Source organism: Arvicola amphibius, chromosome 11 (assembly GCF_903992535.2).
Source record: "Arvicola amphibius chromosome 11, mArvAmp1.2, whole genome shotgun sequence".
Taxonomy (NCBI): domain Eukaryota; kingdom Metazoa; phylum Chordata; class Mammalia; order Rodentia; family Cricetidae; genus Arvicola; species Arvicola amphibius.
This window is the reverse complement of record NC_052057.2, coordinates 30,698,662-30,716,980: the sequence shown is the minus strand read 5'-3', so window position 1 is coordinate 30,716,980 and position 18,319 is coordinate 30,698,662. Positions and strand designations below refer to the sequence as shown.

Sequence of the window (18,319 nt, the reverse complement as noted above, 5' to 3'; positions counted from 1 at the left end):
CAATTCTGACAAGCGTAAGATGGAATCTCAAAGTACTGATTTGCATTTCTTTGATTGTTAAGGAAGTTGAACATTACTTTCCTATTTTTCAGCCATTTGAGTTTTCTCTATTAAGAATCTTGTTTATTTCTCTACTCCAAATTTTAGCTTTATCCTTTTTTTTTGTATTAAGTTTCTTGACTTCTTTATGCATTCCAGATATTAGCCCTCTACTGGATGTGGAGTTAGTAAAAATCATTTTTGAATTCTGTAGTCTACTGTTTTGTCTTATTGACACTATCCTTTGCAGATCAGAAGGTTTTTGGTTTCATGAGGTCCAATGTCTTAATTGTTGGTGTTGGTACCTGCATTAACGGTGTACTCTTAGGGAGTCTTCTCCTGAGCCAAGGCATTCAAGCTTTCTCCCTTCTTCTCTTTTATCATACCAAAGTACCTGGGTTTATGTTGAGGACTTTAATCATCTGAAGTAGAATGTACAGATTGTGTACAGGATGATTTCATATTTCATGTTTCTACCTGTAACCATCAAGTCTGACCAGCACCGTTTATTAAAGATGCTATCATTTTTATCCAGTGTGTATTTCTGGCTCCTTTACTGAAACTTAGGTTTCAGGCTGGGCAGTAGTGGTGCACACCTTTAGTCCCAGCACTCAGGAGGCAGAGGTAGACAGATCTCTGTGAGTTCAAGGCCAGCCTGGTCGGTAAGAGCTGGTTTCAGGATGGCTAGGACTATCACACAGAGAAACCTTGTCTTAAAAATCCCCCAAACCACCACCACAAAATTAAGTATGTGGGTTTATGTTTGAGTTCTCAATTTAATTCCATTGATCAAAGTGTGTATTTTATGCCAACGTCATGCTGTGTTTATTATTACAGCATTATAGTACAAATTGAGATAAGGAATAGTGAGACCTCCCACCGTTCTTTTATTGTTCAGGATTGACTTAGGTATCCTGGGTTTCTTGTTTTTGCATATGATAAAATTGAGCATTGTTCTTTCAAAATCTGTAGAGAATGTGTTGCAATGTTGACAGGGATAGCAACAAATCAGTAGATAGTTTTTGGTAAGACAGATATTTTACTATATTTATCCTACAAATTTATGAACATGGGAGAACTTTCCAGCTTCTTATGTCTTCACTTTCTTTCTTTAGAGAATTGAACTTTTTATTATACAAGTTTCTCCTTACTTGCTTATAGTCATCAGAAGATATTTTCTGTTATTTGAAACTATTGTGAAAGGTGCTGCTTCCCTAATTTCTTTCTCAGCTCTTTGCAATTTGTATAAAAGAGGCCTACTGACTTCTGTGAGTTAATTTTGTGTCCAACTACTTTTGTGAAATTCTTTTTTAGCTAAAGGAGTCCCCAGTGAAGTTTTTAGGTTCACTTATATATACTATAAAGATTCTTTGACTTCTTCCTTTTCTATTTGTATACCCTTGAACTCCTTCATATGCTTATTGCTCTAGCTAAGTCTTCATGTTCTGTATTGAATAGGTTTGGAAAGAGTGGCAATCTTGTCTTCTTCCTGATTTAGTGTAATTGGTTTGCATGACTCTGCAATGAAACTGGTATTAACTATGCATTTGCTGTAGACTATCCCTACTGTGTTTGCTTATGTCTTTTGCATTTCAGAATTTAACATACCTTTTTACTCATTCCTTGGGAATTTCACATTATGCCCTCCAATCTCACTCATTTCTCATTTCCTCCATATCAGCCAGCATAGCATACCTCAAAAGAAAAAAATAAAGCTATCAGATTTTAAAACCAACAAAGCAAAAAGAAGCACTTATTCTTCTATCTTTCTTGCCTCTCCAACACCTCTTCATTTGTCTTAGTTATTTGTACCCTGCAGTGTGCTGTGCTTTCTACCCATTTGTCTGTTCAGCTTTACTTACAAATGTTCATTCTGTAGTGTGTTGTTGTTCAGGTTCAAGTGCTCTGTCTTCTGGTACACAATCATCAGCACTGGATCCTCACCAAAGCTCCTCTTGGATTTGCTGCTGTTGTCCCTACTCATGGAGATCCCGTGGTTATGGTTCTTTTCATGTGTTCCTGCAGGACATAGATGGGGTAGATGTTGGGGTGTATCCACTCAAAGCTTTGATGTGGGTCTGAGTGGTAGTCGCTTTGGTCAGGCCAGGTTGCTGGGACTACACTCCTCGGGTGATGGGTGAAGCTAGCTCTTCTATGTTCATGCCATCTGAACTAACTCTCCCATGCCCAAGGGTAAAGAGTGGAGTCATCTCGCTCAAGTGTGGGGCCAGTTCTTTAGCTGCAGTGGCCAGCAATGAACAAGCAGAGGTGTGGGCTCAGCACAGCCTTCAAGTTTCAATATTCATGGTCCTCTGTTTTAATGAAGGAGATCAACACAAGCTCCAATTAACTCCAATTGCAGCAGGTCACAGACCCAGGCATGGTGCCCTGGGCAGTAACTTGGGTCTGACATCACTATGACCCTAGTGTCAGCACCAGCCACCTAGATCAGTTTGACCCTGGAAACAGCATAACTCTTGAACATCAACATGGTTTCAAGTGGTTGATGAGACCCCAGGTATCCTCATGACCCTTGGTGTTAACAGAAGCCATGGATATCAACACAGAGCCTTGCTGCTTTAGGGCCTCAGATCCGGACATGGACCTTAGCAGCATCTCAGACCTGGATATCACTATGGCCCTGCGTGGCAGGGCAGGTCACTGATATCTGTATACCCCTGGATGCTTTGTGACTCTGAGAAACCAACCTGACCTCACATAGCAGCTCAGTCCCTGGGCATCTTCACATCCTTTGGTGTCAACATGAGCCACAGATGTCAATAAAAACCACTGCTAGAATAGTACCAATGACCCATCTATAGGCCTTGGCAGCAGCCTGAGAGGGACTTCATCTTGGTCCCTGGTGGCAAGCTGGACATCAATAAGACTGCTTCTCACCACCTTTGCTTCTTCACTTCCACCTCTTTTCATAGCAATGAACCTGTATGCTCCTCTTTCTCTCCCATTTCTCCATCATTCATTTGCTCATCATAATGACACCTATCTGCTGGCACTGCAAAATGCCAGGCAGGCCTGTGGATGGCTTCAGCTACCTTGAGCTTTGAGGACTTTTATCATAAAGTGGTGTTGGATTTTGTCAAAGGTCCTTCCTGCATCTAGTGAGATGATCATTATTTTCATTCACTTTGTTTATTTAGTGGGTTACAGTTACTGATTTTCATATATTGAACCATCCCTTCTTCTCTGAGATGATTCTGCTTGATCATGGTGAATGATCTTCTTAATGTGTGCCTGAATTTAGACTGCAAATATTTTATCGAGTTGTTTTTGCATCTGCATTCATAAGAAAATTGCTCTATAATTCTCTTTCTTTCTTAGGTCTTTATGTGGTTTGGGAAACATAAAATGAATTTGATTGTGTTCTTCTATTTCTGTTTTGTGGAATAATTTAAGAAGTATTGGCATTAAATCTTTCTTGAAATTCTGGTAGAATTCTTAAAGAAAATCATCTGTTCCTGGGATTTATTTGGTTGGGAGAAATTAATAAAAATTTCTGTTTCACTAAGGGCTATAGATCTGTTTAAATTATTCATCATATCTTGATTTAACTTTGGTAAGTGGTACCTATTAGGAAAATTATCTTTTTCTTTTAGATTTCTTACTTGGTAGAATATAGTGTGTCTAATATTTCTCTTGATTTTTTTTCAGCTCTTGTTATTATGTCCGCATTTTCTTTTCTGATTTTGTTAAAATGGATATTTTCCTGCTGTCTTTTAGTTAGTTTGCATAAGGGCTTATTGACCTTTTTGATATTCTCAAAGAACCAACTCTGTGATTCATTGATTCTTTTCATTGTTCTCTTTATTTCTATTTTTATTGATTTCAGCACTGTATTTGATTATTTCTTGCTCTCTACTCCTTTTTCACTTGGTGGTTTCTTTTTGTTCTGATGTTAAGTTAAGCTGATGTTAAGTTACTAATATACTATTTTTCTAGCTTTTTTATGTAGGCATAATGCTATGAACTTTCCCTTAAAAATGCTTTCATTGTGTCCCATAATTTGATTATGTTGTTGTTTTTATTCAATTCTAGAAAATTCTGAATTTCTTTATTTCTCTCCTTACCTAATAGATGTACAGTTGTTCATTTTTGAGGAGTTTTTGAACATTCTGCTGTTTCTGTTGTTGATGTTTAGCTTTAACCCGTGGTAGTCTGAAAGCATGCAGGGAGTTATTTCCATTTTCTTATATCTTTTGAGATGTGCTTTGTGTCTGAGTATGTGGCTAATTTTTGATAAAGTTTCATTAGGTGCAGAGAAGAAAGCATTTTTTTTTTGTTTAAGTGATGTACTCTGTAAATACCTTTTAGGTCCATTTGTATGCATGAAGGTTAAAAGGGAAGTTATGTGGAATCTACAGGAGATGGCAATAGGGCAGGAAGGCTGTCATGGTGTTGTGCTACAATGCTAAGGGTGAGACTGGATGGATTTGAGTAAAAAGAAGGAAAAGAAAAGATCTAGGGTCAGCTACCTGGTTTTGTGGCAACTGAATTAGCAGGTGGGACACAATGGACTGGGTTAAAATAGGAGGCTGATTTGTGAGATCCACAGATTTGGACAGGGTGGGAAGGAATGTTGCAACCAGTGTTCTGTTGCAGAGCTAGGGATTAGACTGGGGGGTTGGATTTGAAGTGGAAGAGGAAATGTTGAAGGTCTTCATTTGCCTAACCTGTTTCCCTGGCCTCCTAATCCCAGGTATGTTCCCAGGGAATATCTGTGGTGTTAGAGAAGTTATAATGGGATGAGCTGGAAGAAGAAAGATTAGGGAGAAGATCCTTATGATCCATTGCTGAGAATGTCAGAGAGGAAAGGAAAACTACAACAAACTTTCTGCTACCGAGCTTTCGGTGAGGCTGGGGATATTATATCTAGAGGAGCATAAGGGGAGGTGTGGATCTGCCATCAGCCTGCAGATATTTATTCTTGACATTTAGAAGAATGAAACTTTTGTCTGTTTTTATTTTCAAACATTTGTGCCAATAAAGAGGAGTTTTAGTTACATTTTGTGTGTATGAATTTTCAATTTGTGATGTTTGTGTGCATATGCTACATGTGTGTATGTGAACATAAATGTGTGCCATACACAAAAATGTCTGAGAATTTATTGTCAAGAGTTTTCCTTGATTTTTTTCTCCTTTATTAAAGGGAGTGTCTCAAATAAATTTAGAGATCACTCATCTGCTAAACTAGACAACCTCCTTCCCCAAGAATGCCAGGTTACTGTTTCCCCATTACTGGGATTAGTAGGTGGTCTCAAAGTCTGCTCAGCTTTTTCTCTAGGTTCTGAAGAGAAGAATTTTTGTGTGACTAGTGCTTCATCCACTAGACCATCTGCCTGGCCCTAGACTTTGAATTCCTTATATAATTTTTATATGTATGTATTGCATTTTTTCTGGATATATGTACCTAAGTGTATGTATGTGTATCATCTTGTGCAGGAGCATGCAGAGGCAGAAGAGGGTAGTGGATTTCCTAGAACTGGATTTAAAGGTGTTTGTGAGCTGCCATGTGGGTGCTAGGAACCAAACTCAGTCCTCTAAAAGAGTAACAAGTGCTCTTAACTTCTGTGACATTTGTCTAACACAAATTTCAATTCTAGATGATGTTTCAGCATGAAATCTGGCTTACATTAATTGATTCATTGTATTATTTTATAACACCTTATTTTTTTATATTCGTGTTTCCTCTTCTGTTGAAATTTAAACGTTATTCCTCATGATAGATAATGAGTTCTTTATATTGTCTTTTCAAAATATAAAATATTTATTTCCATCCACTACTCTTGCTATAATTTGATGACTTATAATGTATTAGTAAAAGACTCTATTTTAAAATAATATTTTATTTATTAATCAACTGTATATCATGATTTGCAATGCTGTCTCTAAATTTATTTATTTGGCAAAAACAATTCTTAATGTCTCTTTTTATTGGATGTTTGTTTCTTTACATCACAGCAAATATCAAAAGTTATATTAAAATTTTCCATTTTGTTCTTTAACATATTCAGGTTGATTTGCAAACATGTTGAATTTTCAATTATAACTATTTTGTTGTCCTTGGATTTTAACTGCACAAATTTATGCAACTCTATCATCACTCTGCCTTTTGAAAATGTTGTTAGTTTTCACAAAATCTCTGTGGTTTAAGCTACATACTTGGAAAGACTGAGGTCAAGAGTTCAGAAGATCAGGGAAGACATTGATTTTTTTTCACTGCCTGACATTAGAATGGAACTGATTTTTTTAATCACTGTTTCAACCAGTCCATCTTCTTGGTAGCTCACTGTGCGGGACATTTTTATGTCAACTTGACTCAAGCTAGAGTTGTCAGAGTGGAGGGAGTCTCAATTAAGAAAATGTCTCCAAAAACAGGATTGATCAAGCCTGTAGAAGATTTCTTACTTAGTTGTTGATGGGGGAGAAAACCTGCCTATTGTGGGTCATATTTCCACTGGGCTGGTGATCAGGGATTCTATAAAAAAGCAGACTGAACAAGCCAGGGCAAGCAAGCCAGTAAGGCGCACCCCTTCATGGCGTCTGTATCGCCTTCCCCTAGGGCCCTGCCCTGTTCGAGTTCTTATCCCAGATTCCTACAATGATGGACTACAATGTAGAAGTATAATCCAAGTAAATCCTTTTCTCCCCAACTTTAATAGTAACCCTAAGACATTCATTATTTACCTGAGCATAACTAGTGAAAATAATAATAATAATTTTAACTTTTTTGAAATTTGTCTAGAAGCTTGTAAGCATAAGAATTAGACAATTCTCCCACACATTCATTCTTTTTTTTTAAATTTTACAGTTTCAAATTTTGTGCTTAGGTCCCTTAAATAAGCTCCTAAGTTAATTTTGTTTTTATAATTGAACAAAATTATAATAATTTGCTATTTGTATTCTTAGATGGAAATACGTGATATCAAGAAATGTTTTCCTCTAGATAATTCTTTTTCTTCGTGCCTACTGATTTTACATTGCAATCCGGAAATTAGCATGCTACCCGCGAAAATCTGGAATTCTGTTACAGTTATATAATTAAGATACATATTTATTTTGTTTTATATGACATCTAAACTAGTTGACTCAAACTAGAATCATATTTGTATTGAGTTATGGGTAAAACTTCAACGGCTGTTTTTTAGATTTAACATTTTCTCTTTATACCCATGGCACCTCTGAAAGTTTAACTGATACTTGAACAGTGATTATTATCAGAATATATTGTAATTCTTTTCTGCATCTTCCCTTCTGTGGTCTCCACACTTGACAAGGTCTCTGTCAGCCCCTAATTTGTATATGATTCTGTAGGTGACAGAGACCATTTTAGACTATCAGTTTTCTCTCTATTCCCCTCTACTCAGACCACCACATTTCAGGAAGAATATTAAGCCAAGTCATTTACTTGTCTGTAGTATCTCTTTATTTGGTCAATAATATTTGGGGTTTTAATATTTTCATTGGTTTGTCTCTAGCTGGAAGTTAGTTTAAGACACAACATAAAAATATCTAAGATGATTAATTTTAAGGTATACTACCCGATTTTGGCATTCTTATGTTTAAAAAAGACCAATAGCAAGAGGGATTCTCTGACAACTTTTATTCCGTCACTTAAGAATCATTTGATCTTCCCCTAATGTGCATAAAGTACTCTCATACAAATCCAATCACTACACATATAGAAAAAAATACATGTATTTATCTGTGAAGGACTAAAAGAAATACATGGAACAACAAACTTCAAAACTGTTCTCAGTTAATTAACAACAGTCCGTATTTCATTTGCTCACTTTTACTGCCCCATCCATTTGCTTCTGAATTAAAGCTACATTGAGAAAGTCCACATTTCTTTGTTTTCTTCTAGTTATTTTTTTTTTTGGCTCAATGTCCTTTATTTATGGCTAGAATCCACTGATGAGTGAGTAAATACCATATTCATCTTTTTGAGTCTGAGTTACCTCACTCAGGATAGTGTTTTCTATTTCCATCCATTTGCATGCAAAATTCAAGGTGTCATTGTTTTTTACCGCTGAATAGTACTCTAATGCTTACATATTCCACACTTTCTTTATCCATTCTATCTATCTACCTATCTATCTATCTATCTATCTATCTATCTATCTATCTATCTATCTATCTATCTATCTACATATGTATCTACCCATTTGTGTATCAATCATGAATCTTCATAGAGTTTCTTGGTGGTCTGCCTTTGTTGTAAGTTCAGTTATAAATTATTGATAACTCTTAGAAAAGCAAAATTCTACTGCACTTGTATTCCGTTCTAAAGTACCTATGGATTTGATTTCAGACTTGAGTTTGGCTTCTTTTACTGCTTTTGTGATGTTTCTTTGTTTGCTGTGTTTAATGAACTGATTTTCTAGTTTTTGAAAGCTAAATAACAAAGGTCTATCTTTGTCATATATATGGTATCCATATATAATTTAGCAATAGGTTTCATACCTATGTTATATATTTTTCTTGAAAATAAGGTATTGTTGGAGCTCACCAACTGTGGCTGGACAGGGAAGGAACCAGCATAGGACCAAGTTAGACCCTCTAATCGTAGTCTTCTCCAGTCATACAACTGTCACCTACATAATATTAACCACACTGAATGAACCTCATAGAACAGAAAGTGGAAAGTACACTTGAATACATTGGCACAAGTGACCACTTCCTAAATATAACCCTAATAGTAAAGATAGTGAGAGCAAGAATTAATAAATGGGACCTCCCCAAACTGAGAAGCTTCTGTAAAATAAAAAACATGTTCAACAAGACAAAACGGCAACCTACAGAATGGAAAGATATCTTCACCACATCAGACAGGTGGCTGATCTCCAAAATATAAAAAGCATTCAAGAAATTGGTCATCAAAACAAGAAATAATTCAATAAAATAATGGGGTACAGACCTAAACAGAGAACTCTCAACAGATGAATCTTTCTTCTTTTAAGCAGTCTCTTATAAAAACTTAAACTTTGTCATAACTTTGAGAATAATACTTCCATGGGTGAAGTGAAGTTACGTTAATAATACACAGTGAAGCTGCATGGTGGTGGTACACATCTTTAGTCCCAGCACTCCGGGGCAGACACAGGTGTATCTCTGCGAGTTCCTTGATCTCTGGTCTACAAGAGCTATTTCCGGAACAGACTCCAAAGCTACAGAAAAACCCTTTCTCTAAAGACCCCCCCCAAACGATACACATGGAAGGCACAGCTCAGAATGAGGTGCAAACAATTGTTTACTCCCATGTAAGGATTTAAATTTCAAGTGTTAAAAAGTTGGAAAGAGACGTACATTCACTAGGAATGAGGTCCGACAAGTGTTGTAAAGCCGAAACTCAGTGAGTCAGTTCTATAGAAGACTCTTAATGACTCATGGAATTCAAAAAATATGTTCATTACAACTCAGATAGAATATTAATTACAGTTCTTGAGAAGTCCATAAAACTGGCCAGAAACACAGGGAGCCTTCCCCTTCAAGATTCTGTATGCTAAAGGACTGTTGAAGAGATTCAAACCAGTTTAACTCTGGGAGAGGCTTAGAACATCCCCATAGCTTAGAACAAACTTTACTCTGCCAGGAAGTCATAGCATAGACACACGATTCCCACATTTCATGGTTTGTCTCCCACCCTGGGATGGATTTTCAATGCTCATAGAAGTATGTTGTCACTCATACTTCTCCAGTCAATTTCGTGGTTCACTATGTTGGACTTCAATGGAATTGTTACTTTAGTCTATCATCCATTACTTATCTGGAGTACATAAATATTTGTTCACGTTTCTCTGAGAATAAGACCAAACTACTACAAGAAAGTTCAATAAGTGGGGTGAATATAAACAAGGCATATGATATACAAATATAAAAATATCTCAAAAAGCACACCCTTATATATAATTAATATATGGTAAACATATTTGTAATGCAAATAAATGGATGTAATGATTCAACTAAAGAGGAATAAATACATTGCTGACAGTGCAGGACCGTATGAGTTGGAAATATGAATCCAGAAAACTGAACTCATGTGCTGGCATGTGAATCCTGCACAATATGCAGTATTCAGGCCTCATGCAGATAATTTGTTAAATAAATCTAGTTATGATTGTTTTATTTACTATGGAAATCCAGATAATATTCATCTCATCTTCAATCAGTTGCCAGATAACTCATTTGCCATTGTGAATGTTAAGTATCTGTTGATAACCAGATAAATGAACAATCTGTGAATTGACATGCGACCACCTGCAGATATTTTCATCTATTCTTCCCCATTTGTTAAAATGGAAAGAAAGATGATACTGTAGTGAAAAATTCTAATCCTCTTCCTAACTAGTCCATTAATATAGAGGAAATAAATCCTGAACTACAGTTACACAAATGGTAGGCCACTTTTCACGTTTAGAGGAAAAATTATAGTAAGATACCAATGCAAATATGTAAGTTTTTTTTAGATAATGTTGTGCCACATAGTTATTACACAGCACAAGGATGGGGAAAATCACTAGACTCACTGTGGTGACTTCACTTTATGATTACCAGGGTTTTGTAAAATCAGATCAAGAAGTCGGGATTACAGGAGCTCAAGTGGTTTCCATGGTTTCAGAGGAGAGTTAATGATTTTAGGATCAACTGAATAGGTATGAAATTCACAGAATCCCTGAAAAATACAATGGAAATGAGATATTGATTAAACATATGCATCTGCCTAGAAACTGAAATTTAAATTCAAGATAATAAAACATGGTGTCTCAGAAAATCTTTGAAGATGATTTTTTACTCTCTAAAGTGTAGGCTCTTTGGATTATAATAATATTTAAGAATATAAGATCGCTTTGCCAAAATCGTTGCAAGCCTTTAAGGAATAACTCAAATCTGGTAAATAATAAAATATCTGCAAAATGATGATGTGAATTTTTTTAGTGTTTCCTTAGGGAAATTTCAACATAAGTAGAATTCACTAATTTTAATATAAAAGTTATATTAATATATTCACTATGTTATTATTTAGGTCGAAGTTTCTGCAAAAAGTTAAAACTTTGAAATTATTTCTGAAGACAGTCTTCTTCAGGGAAGTGAATACAGGTAATATTCCTATGTTTGACTGATTCCCTACTGTCTTGTTCATGAACAGAGTCCTTATTGGACCATGTGGGGTAATAAAAGGTGGCATAAAGTTTTGAGAGGTCTGTAGTACGAGGAATTTAAAAAAGTTGGAGCAGAGGCAACAGGAAAATGTGCTCAAGGTGCATTATATTCATGCATGAAATTTTCAATAGCAAAATTTAAAAAGAAAATCCCAGTGTGTTGGGACTAATGAGTCCTGGCCTTTAGCTGCTCTGCCCTCCTAGAACCTTCTAATTAAAAGTTACTAGAAGCTGTGCCTAGCCTAGAGGATCAGAGGATGGGATTTTCACCTGTTGGCCATTGACTGCAGTGTATTTAAGCCTACATGGTGCTATTAAAGAGGGGCTTTTGGTACCAGTGTTGGAAGGTCTCTGTCTCTGTGTGTGTATTCTCAACCTCCAGAAGCTCCAGAACTTGGGTCTAGCGCATAGAGCGCAGGCCTGGGCCTCGGTGCGTGGCACCAGTGTAGTAAAAATTTTACACTTTAAATTTAAAATAGTTACTAATTAGTGGTCAAAAGACATGATAAATACACAAAGAATTTAATTTTTCCAATTTTCTCTCAAATACTCTGATGAAAATCTTCAACAGTTTTATATATATATATATATATATATGTATATATATATACACATATATATATGTATGTATATAAACAGATTGTGGCAAATTTTCTTTAATAAATATTATAGGTATATGCATAAATTAGAGATAAATTAGAGTATCTCTTTGTACTGAAAATGACTGTAAAGTTTAATATACTCTTTATTCTAACAATAGCAGGTGTAAGACTGGCATCAACTAATTTTACAATTGTATAATATAAACTGTCTGATAATGGAAAAGATGACAAACAGTATATGGAAGAGATAATAAAGGGGAGAGGAAGCATGCATGACATATAACAGGCTCAAAATACAATATACAAATACAAGAGCTAAAAATTGAAGGAACATTAAGAAATGATTATTATCATACGATGTACATATAATCTCCAGTTTGTTGTTATTGTTTGTTTACTTTAGTAAGTAATGAGAAGCAAAATTTGGTTTGTAAATGAGATCATACATGCCTGATACCTTCCATTACTTTTATTTACATCTTCGTTAGAAAAGATAAATATTTTCACCCACAGGGAACACAATTTGATGACTTTTCCACACATTTGTTCTCTTACCATGTTCATGTCAATAAGTCAAAACTTTTCTGTGTGTGATAACCTCTTGTCGGAGCTAAGCCCTCCATGGAGTAAGGTGTGTTGCGAGTGGGTGTTTGTATTTCTTCCTTCCAATGCAACATCTTAAATAAGAGAGATATTTCATTAATACATGTTGATTGTTGAAAGACTTACACAGTTACTGTAATATCTCCTTGAATACCACAGCCTTTGTTTTTTAGAGATTCATTTATAAATCTGAAATATATGAAATATAGACAGATTCCCTACAATGTCTCTAAATAGAATTCTTTCTGGGGTGGGGGGAGGCTCTGTGTCTCTTTGGATAGTTTGTAATCTTCTCAAAAATAAATACTTAGAACCAATAATTGTACATTAAATACTGATGACCACTAAGCAAATTGAAACATCATTTTCCAGAGATATCACAAGGCAATAAAACTGACATAATAGTGCTGATCAGGTAAGAAAAATAAAATAAAAACAACATTCAAGGTAAGACTCAATGTGTGGGAATGCTTTGAAGAAGGTAATGGTAAGCAGAGTGTAGTAAAAAATAATGCTATGGCATAAAATTTGGGTATTTATAGCATTCCAAATATCAATTGGTTGAAAATAAATCAAAGATTTATTTATTATTATTATTATTATTATTATTATTATTATTATTATTGTTTTTTGAGACAAGGTTTCTTTGTAACTTTGGTGTCTGTCCTGGAACTAGCTCTTGTAGACCAGGCTGGCCTTGAACTCTACAGAGATCTACCTGCCACTGCCTCCAGAGTGCTGGGATTAAAGGCATACACCATCGCCACACGGCTAAATCAAAGATTTAAAATAAGACTTCAAATCATAAAATTACTGAATGAAAATGTGATTGAAATTCTTTATCACAATATTTGAGAAAAAAATCAGCATAACTGTGAAAAAGACTAAAGAAATTTTGTAAAGGAGAGAAGACTACAAGAAAAAGGATGTACAGAATTAAAAAGTATTCATGAATGTATATCCCATAAATGATCAATGTTCAGAATACTTACAAACTCAACAGAGAAAAAAATAAAGAATTACTTAGAAAAACTATTACTCATTTTTAAAGACATGGGGGGAGGCCATCTTACAAGGGCAGCAGTACCATGATGGGCAACTGGTCCCACCATGGCTGCAACAGGTCAGGCAAGGCCTAGGCTGGACATGGTGTGTAACCCAAGGCCTTGGTGGGTTCCTTTGGTTGGTGGGAGATTACAGTAGGTTAGAGACAGACAGATATGTAATGTAAAGAGAGTTTGGGTACAGGGTTTATTTAGTGGGTTAAGGCAGGTAAAGGAAAATGGGGAAGGGGAGAAAGGAGAAGAAAGAGAGGAAAGAAGAAAGAGGAAGAGAGAAAGAGGTAGCAGCTACCTTTATAGAAGAGGGACAAAATGAGGGTGCAGGATGAAGGAGGTGGAAGACCTGCTTGCCTTGGGAGAATGGGGAGAAGTAGGTGGGGCTTGTCTCTTAAAAGGACAGAGAACCCATGTGACAGGCCAGCAGATCATAACATTCCCATCTCTTTATTGCAATAAAAAGGTGGAAAGCTAGGCATAACAGGTTAAAGGGATTGGGATGGCAGATTCACAAGACTGATTCCTGCTTATCTGTGGTCATTGTCCTGGGAGACCTAAGAAAGCAGGGTGCTGGTCACATCCTGAGGTAGCTGGTCTCTTTATGCCTGCCCAGTGTTTGTGGCTGGTATGGCACTATTCAGTGTCACTTGCACCTGGCAAGGTGTTCACAGAACAGAGGACAAAGTTAAGCTTAGGAAGAAAAACTACAGGGTCAGGGAATCGAGAAGGGAGTATATGAACTTTTTAAAGTTTGGCTCTCTGGAACTCACAAGAATCTTTGGGTTTGTGAAAACATAAGCTTTAAACAGCTACATAGTGTTGTGCCCAGATAATGACCCTCAAAAAAGCCACCAAGAGCCAGGGAAGACCAGACTGCAAAAAGCAAGGTTTCTTTTCATTGCAAGTACAAGCTAGCTCGGAACTTCTACCTCCAACACCCCATAGCAGCCAGGTAGAGAGAGAAGTTAAAGTCCCTCTGTGGGGTTAGCTTTTAAAGGTAAAACTACAAGCAAGCCTTTCAGAGGTGCTTTGATACGGGTGCAAGGACGTTGCTCCTTCCCATCCTGCTATGTCAGCTTGTTCTTTGTTTTTAGAGCGAAGCCACCCTGCCATCTTTATCACCAGGTGGCTGGGCCTCCTTATGCTTTGGAATTTCCCAGGTGGGAGGGGGCAAGGGAAGAGCACTATCTTTCTGGGAACATGAGGCTAGGCTGGGTTTCTAATTTTAAAACATTCTGCTCGGAAATTCCTTCTCGTCCCTTTGAGAATAGGGGTGAGGGTCTCACAATATTTATACCAGAATGGCTGTGTCAGATATCTTTTTGCATAATGAAAAATATCATTAAGACTATGAAGGGCAGAGTGAGAGAAATTTGGTAACTTGTATTTGTACTCACACCTTTGTAACAGGCAAACACACACCTTAATAACTTGTATTTGTATTTTACTGAAATTTCTTTGATGAGGCTGTCCTATTAAACTGAAAAAAAGTCTCAGCTGTCAAGCTGCATCAGAGATCTTTGATAAGGATAAAATTTTACTTGAGTTATTGATTTAAAAATGACAAAGAACATACTTGGTTGGCTACCTAGAGCCACTCCTGTGGCTCCTCCATGATTGCCTTTTGCTGTTATAACCAGGGCCTGCCAGACTCCAGAAGATGCTGTGGGCTACGAAATCTATAGGAAGACAAGACTACCTTTACCTGGACATCTAGGCTGTCGATTGCAGCAATTCTGTCCACTTCTGGAGATCTTCAATTTAGATGAAGGGCAGTTTTTCCCAGTGGTCAGCACTTGGCAATTGATGAAGTGAATTGCAGATGGATGTTGTTCTGATTTTTGTCTTTTTTGGAGGAAATAGAGTGTGGCTAGGAGCTAACCTATCTCTGTTATGAAAATTCTTTTAATAATTAAACATGTAAATGCTATATTCCCCAGATGCCTGAGCAGTTGAGGGCTTTTTATTGAGTACAGAGAAGTTATAATTACAGTATAGGATCTGCCAGGAGAGCTGGGTCCAAGCTTGACTGTACTGGCTCTCAACTTAACAGGTAAGATTTGTACTTGTTAAAGACAAAGAAGAAAAAAACTGCTTGCAATAGAAGCTTAACTGTAGCACTGACATTAGTAGAGAACAGCTTAATATATTTTAAAGCAGGGTTGGATTACATGTACAGTATTTTTGTAAGAGACTTAAAAGTACATGCCAATTTAAAAAATGAGACATATTGCTTTCTTAGTCTGGAATGAGATATAATGAACAGACAATTATTTAACAGTAAATATACATACAGAGTTAAAGGTAACTTATGTTTATAAATAGTTAAGTCAAATACATGTACACACACATACACATAAAACAGGAGTTGGGTGAAGTTGCCTTCTGATGGGCCCTACCAAAGGCATGCCACTGCACAAAACGCACATGTAGCAGGGTCACTATGAGAAATTTAGAGACAAAAACAAAAAAAAACCTCGGGAATAGTCAGGGAATACCTCAGTAAAGATGGCGGAACTTGGTCACCTGACCTGCCCTTAGTTAAGATGGGGGAGAGATCACCTGACATGACCTTCCCTTAGGCAAATTGGTGGTGAGGTCATCTGATCTGTCCTCAGTCATGATGGCAGGGGTCATGTGTTGTATGGAGAAACCATGTTTTCAGAGCTATGGAATTTTAGAGATATAAATAACAAGAGATACATAGAGGCTGTGTAGAACATTCATTTAAAACATAATTTCATCCATGTGGCCACACCATTGACACATTCTTTTATACATAAAGTAGAGAGGAAAATTACTCAGCACCTTAAGCATTGTGTTGCTAAGCCACCGTGCCACCAGCTGTGGTGGGGAGCAAGAGCTGGCACTAAAAACAGCTGTCTTGCCAGTTTTTGCGGGACCCGTGGTAATGGTGGCAGAGATCGAATAGAAGAAATTGGAGTGAGGAAAAAGAAAAGTTTGCAGGCAGGTGGGGAAGGGGCTGCCCAGAGAAAGGAAAAGCAGAAGGATTTGAGATGTCAGCAGGCAGGTGGGAATGGGGCTGCCTAGCAAAAGGTAAATAAAGCAGAGGGGGATGAGATGCCAGTGGCAGGGCACCAGCAGTCCTCTTTGCTTTTTCTGTTTGTTTTTGAGGGTTTGTTTACCGTAGCTGAAAATGTGAGAATGGCTAAAAAAGTACAAAACCCGGGGCCATTAGCTGAATGTCTCCAGGCTACTGTGGGGGTTGTAATAAAGCCAAACTGATTTCCTTCCTGTTTGCTCTGAAACTAGGGGATAGAAAAGCTTTGAGCAGTCCCAGACAGTGAGGACCACTTAAGAGAGGTCCAAAAAGAAAAAGCAAAACAAAAAAAAAAATTTCGAACATCACGAAAGGACCACTCCAAGTCGCCCAAAAAGAGAGAAAAAATAAATAAATCCGAACAGCCTGAGGACCACTCTGAGTGGTGTGGTCACATTTTTAGCTATGGGAAGCAATCAGAGGTGAATGTGAACAAAAGCTGATTTGGAGAAGGGAACCTTACCATTTGTAGTGATGGAGCAGGCACAGGATGTCAGAAAGTGGTCCGAGTAAATTTATGGTACCCATGTATCCTCAGTTGGCCTTCCTGTGGGTGGGAGAAAACATGGAGAGAGCCTGGTCTAGTCATATACCAATGTTATCCTTTTTAAAAGGTATTGGGGTTGTAAGGAAGGTTGGTCCCAATAGAGGTGGCATTCACATGAGGGGCTGCGGTTCATATGAGGGGCTATGGTATGTTACCTGAGGCCTCTTTGGGTTGGTGGGTAGGAGACCTTGGCAGGTGAGAGAGACAGATAGGCCATCCAGAGAGAGTTTGAATATAGAGTTTATTTAGTGGGTTATAGAGGGGAAAAGAAAGGGAGAAGGGGAAAAGGGAGAAGGAGAGAGAGTGGCAGAGAGAGAGAGAGAGAGAGAGAGAGAGAGAGAGAGAGAGAGAGAGGCGCAGAAGTGGGGAGAAAGAAAGAGGGGGAGGGAGAGAGAGGCAGCAGCCGCCACTGCTTCAGAAGAGGGATAAAAAAGTGAGAGAACACAGACTGGAGGAGGCAGAATATCCCCACCCCTTGGCAAAAAGGGGGAGTGGGTGTGGCTTGTCTCTTAAAGTGACAGGGTACCCAGGTAACAAGTCAGCAGATTATAGCAAAAGTAGCATAGCCTCTCTTCAATAAAGACCTCTGAAAGTCAATGAAGCACATCAAACATTTGGAAAAGGTAAACTGAATTTTTTTTTATCGTAATTAGAGACTTTTACTGTAGAGAAATGTTGATGGTAATGTGTGGTAAAGGGGTACTACTCCCTTGGCGTCTGTCCCTTTCTCTGCTGTTTTATTTACTTTGACATAATAAGTCTGAGCTCCTTCTAGGAAAGGGAAAGAAAGAAGGGAAGGAGAGAAAGAGGAAGGAAGGAAACGAAGGGAGGGAGGGAGGGAGAGAGGATGGAAGGGGGAGAAGACGACAAAAAACCCTACCAACACAAGAGATAAGTCTACGGGACAACAGCTTTAGTGCTAAGCTAGAACTGCTGCCACACTACTATCCAGAAGTTCTTTGAATAGTGGATACAAAAACTCACACACGATTAATGAGCCGTGGGCTCATTTTCCTTCAAATGACATGTTGGCACTTCAGAACAACTTCTAATATGTTTAAACCTAGGCATATGAAGTAGATTAATCATGTTGTTGGAAAATATACCTGATAATGTGTTATTCAATCAAATGTTAAACTCTGCAAATCATCCTATGCTTGTCTGCTTCCTGAAATGTCTGTTTGTGAGGCATTAATGTGGACATCTAGTATGTATCTCACCAAAAGTTGTCC

General features: G+C 37.4%; 2 long non-coding RNA genes across 3 annotated transcripts in view; one reads left to right on the top strand and one right to left on the bottom strand.

Moving 5' to 3' along the window:
- Nucleotides 1-1,332: 1,332 nt before the first annotated feature.
- On the bottom strand, nt 1,333-17,409 carry LOC119826481. Of its 2 annotated transcripts, XR_005287435.1 has the most exons (7): nt 17,243-17,409; nt 17,004-17,087; nt 15,185-15,324; nt 12,374-12,495; nt 10,584-10,729; nt 1,902-2,058; nt 1,333-1,734 (listed from the first exon to the last, which is right to left on the bottom strand). It is a non-coding gene; the product is annotated as an uncharacterized LOC119826481 (long non-coding RNA). The 2 variants fall into 2 exon arrangements; XR_005287434.1 differs by lacking the exon at nt 15,185-15,324.
- A 228-nt stretch (nt 17,410-17,637) lies between these two features.
- LOC119826892 overlaps nt 17,638-18,319 on the top strand; it is a 63,690-nt gene continuing 63,008 nt past the window's right edge. The window contains exon 1 of the long non-coding RNA XR_005287485.1: nt 17,638-17,710. This is a non-coding gene — a long non-coding RNA (uncharacterized LOC119826892). The remainder of the gene's footprint in view (nt 17,711-18,319) is intronic.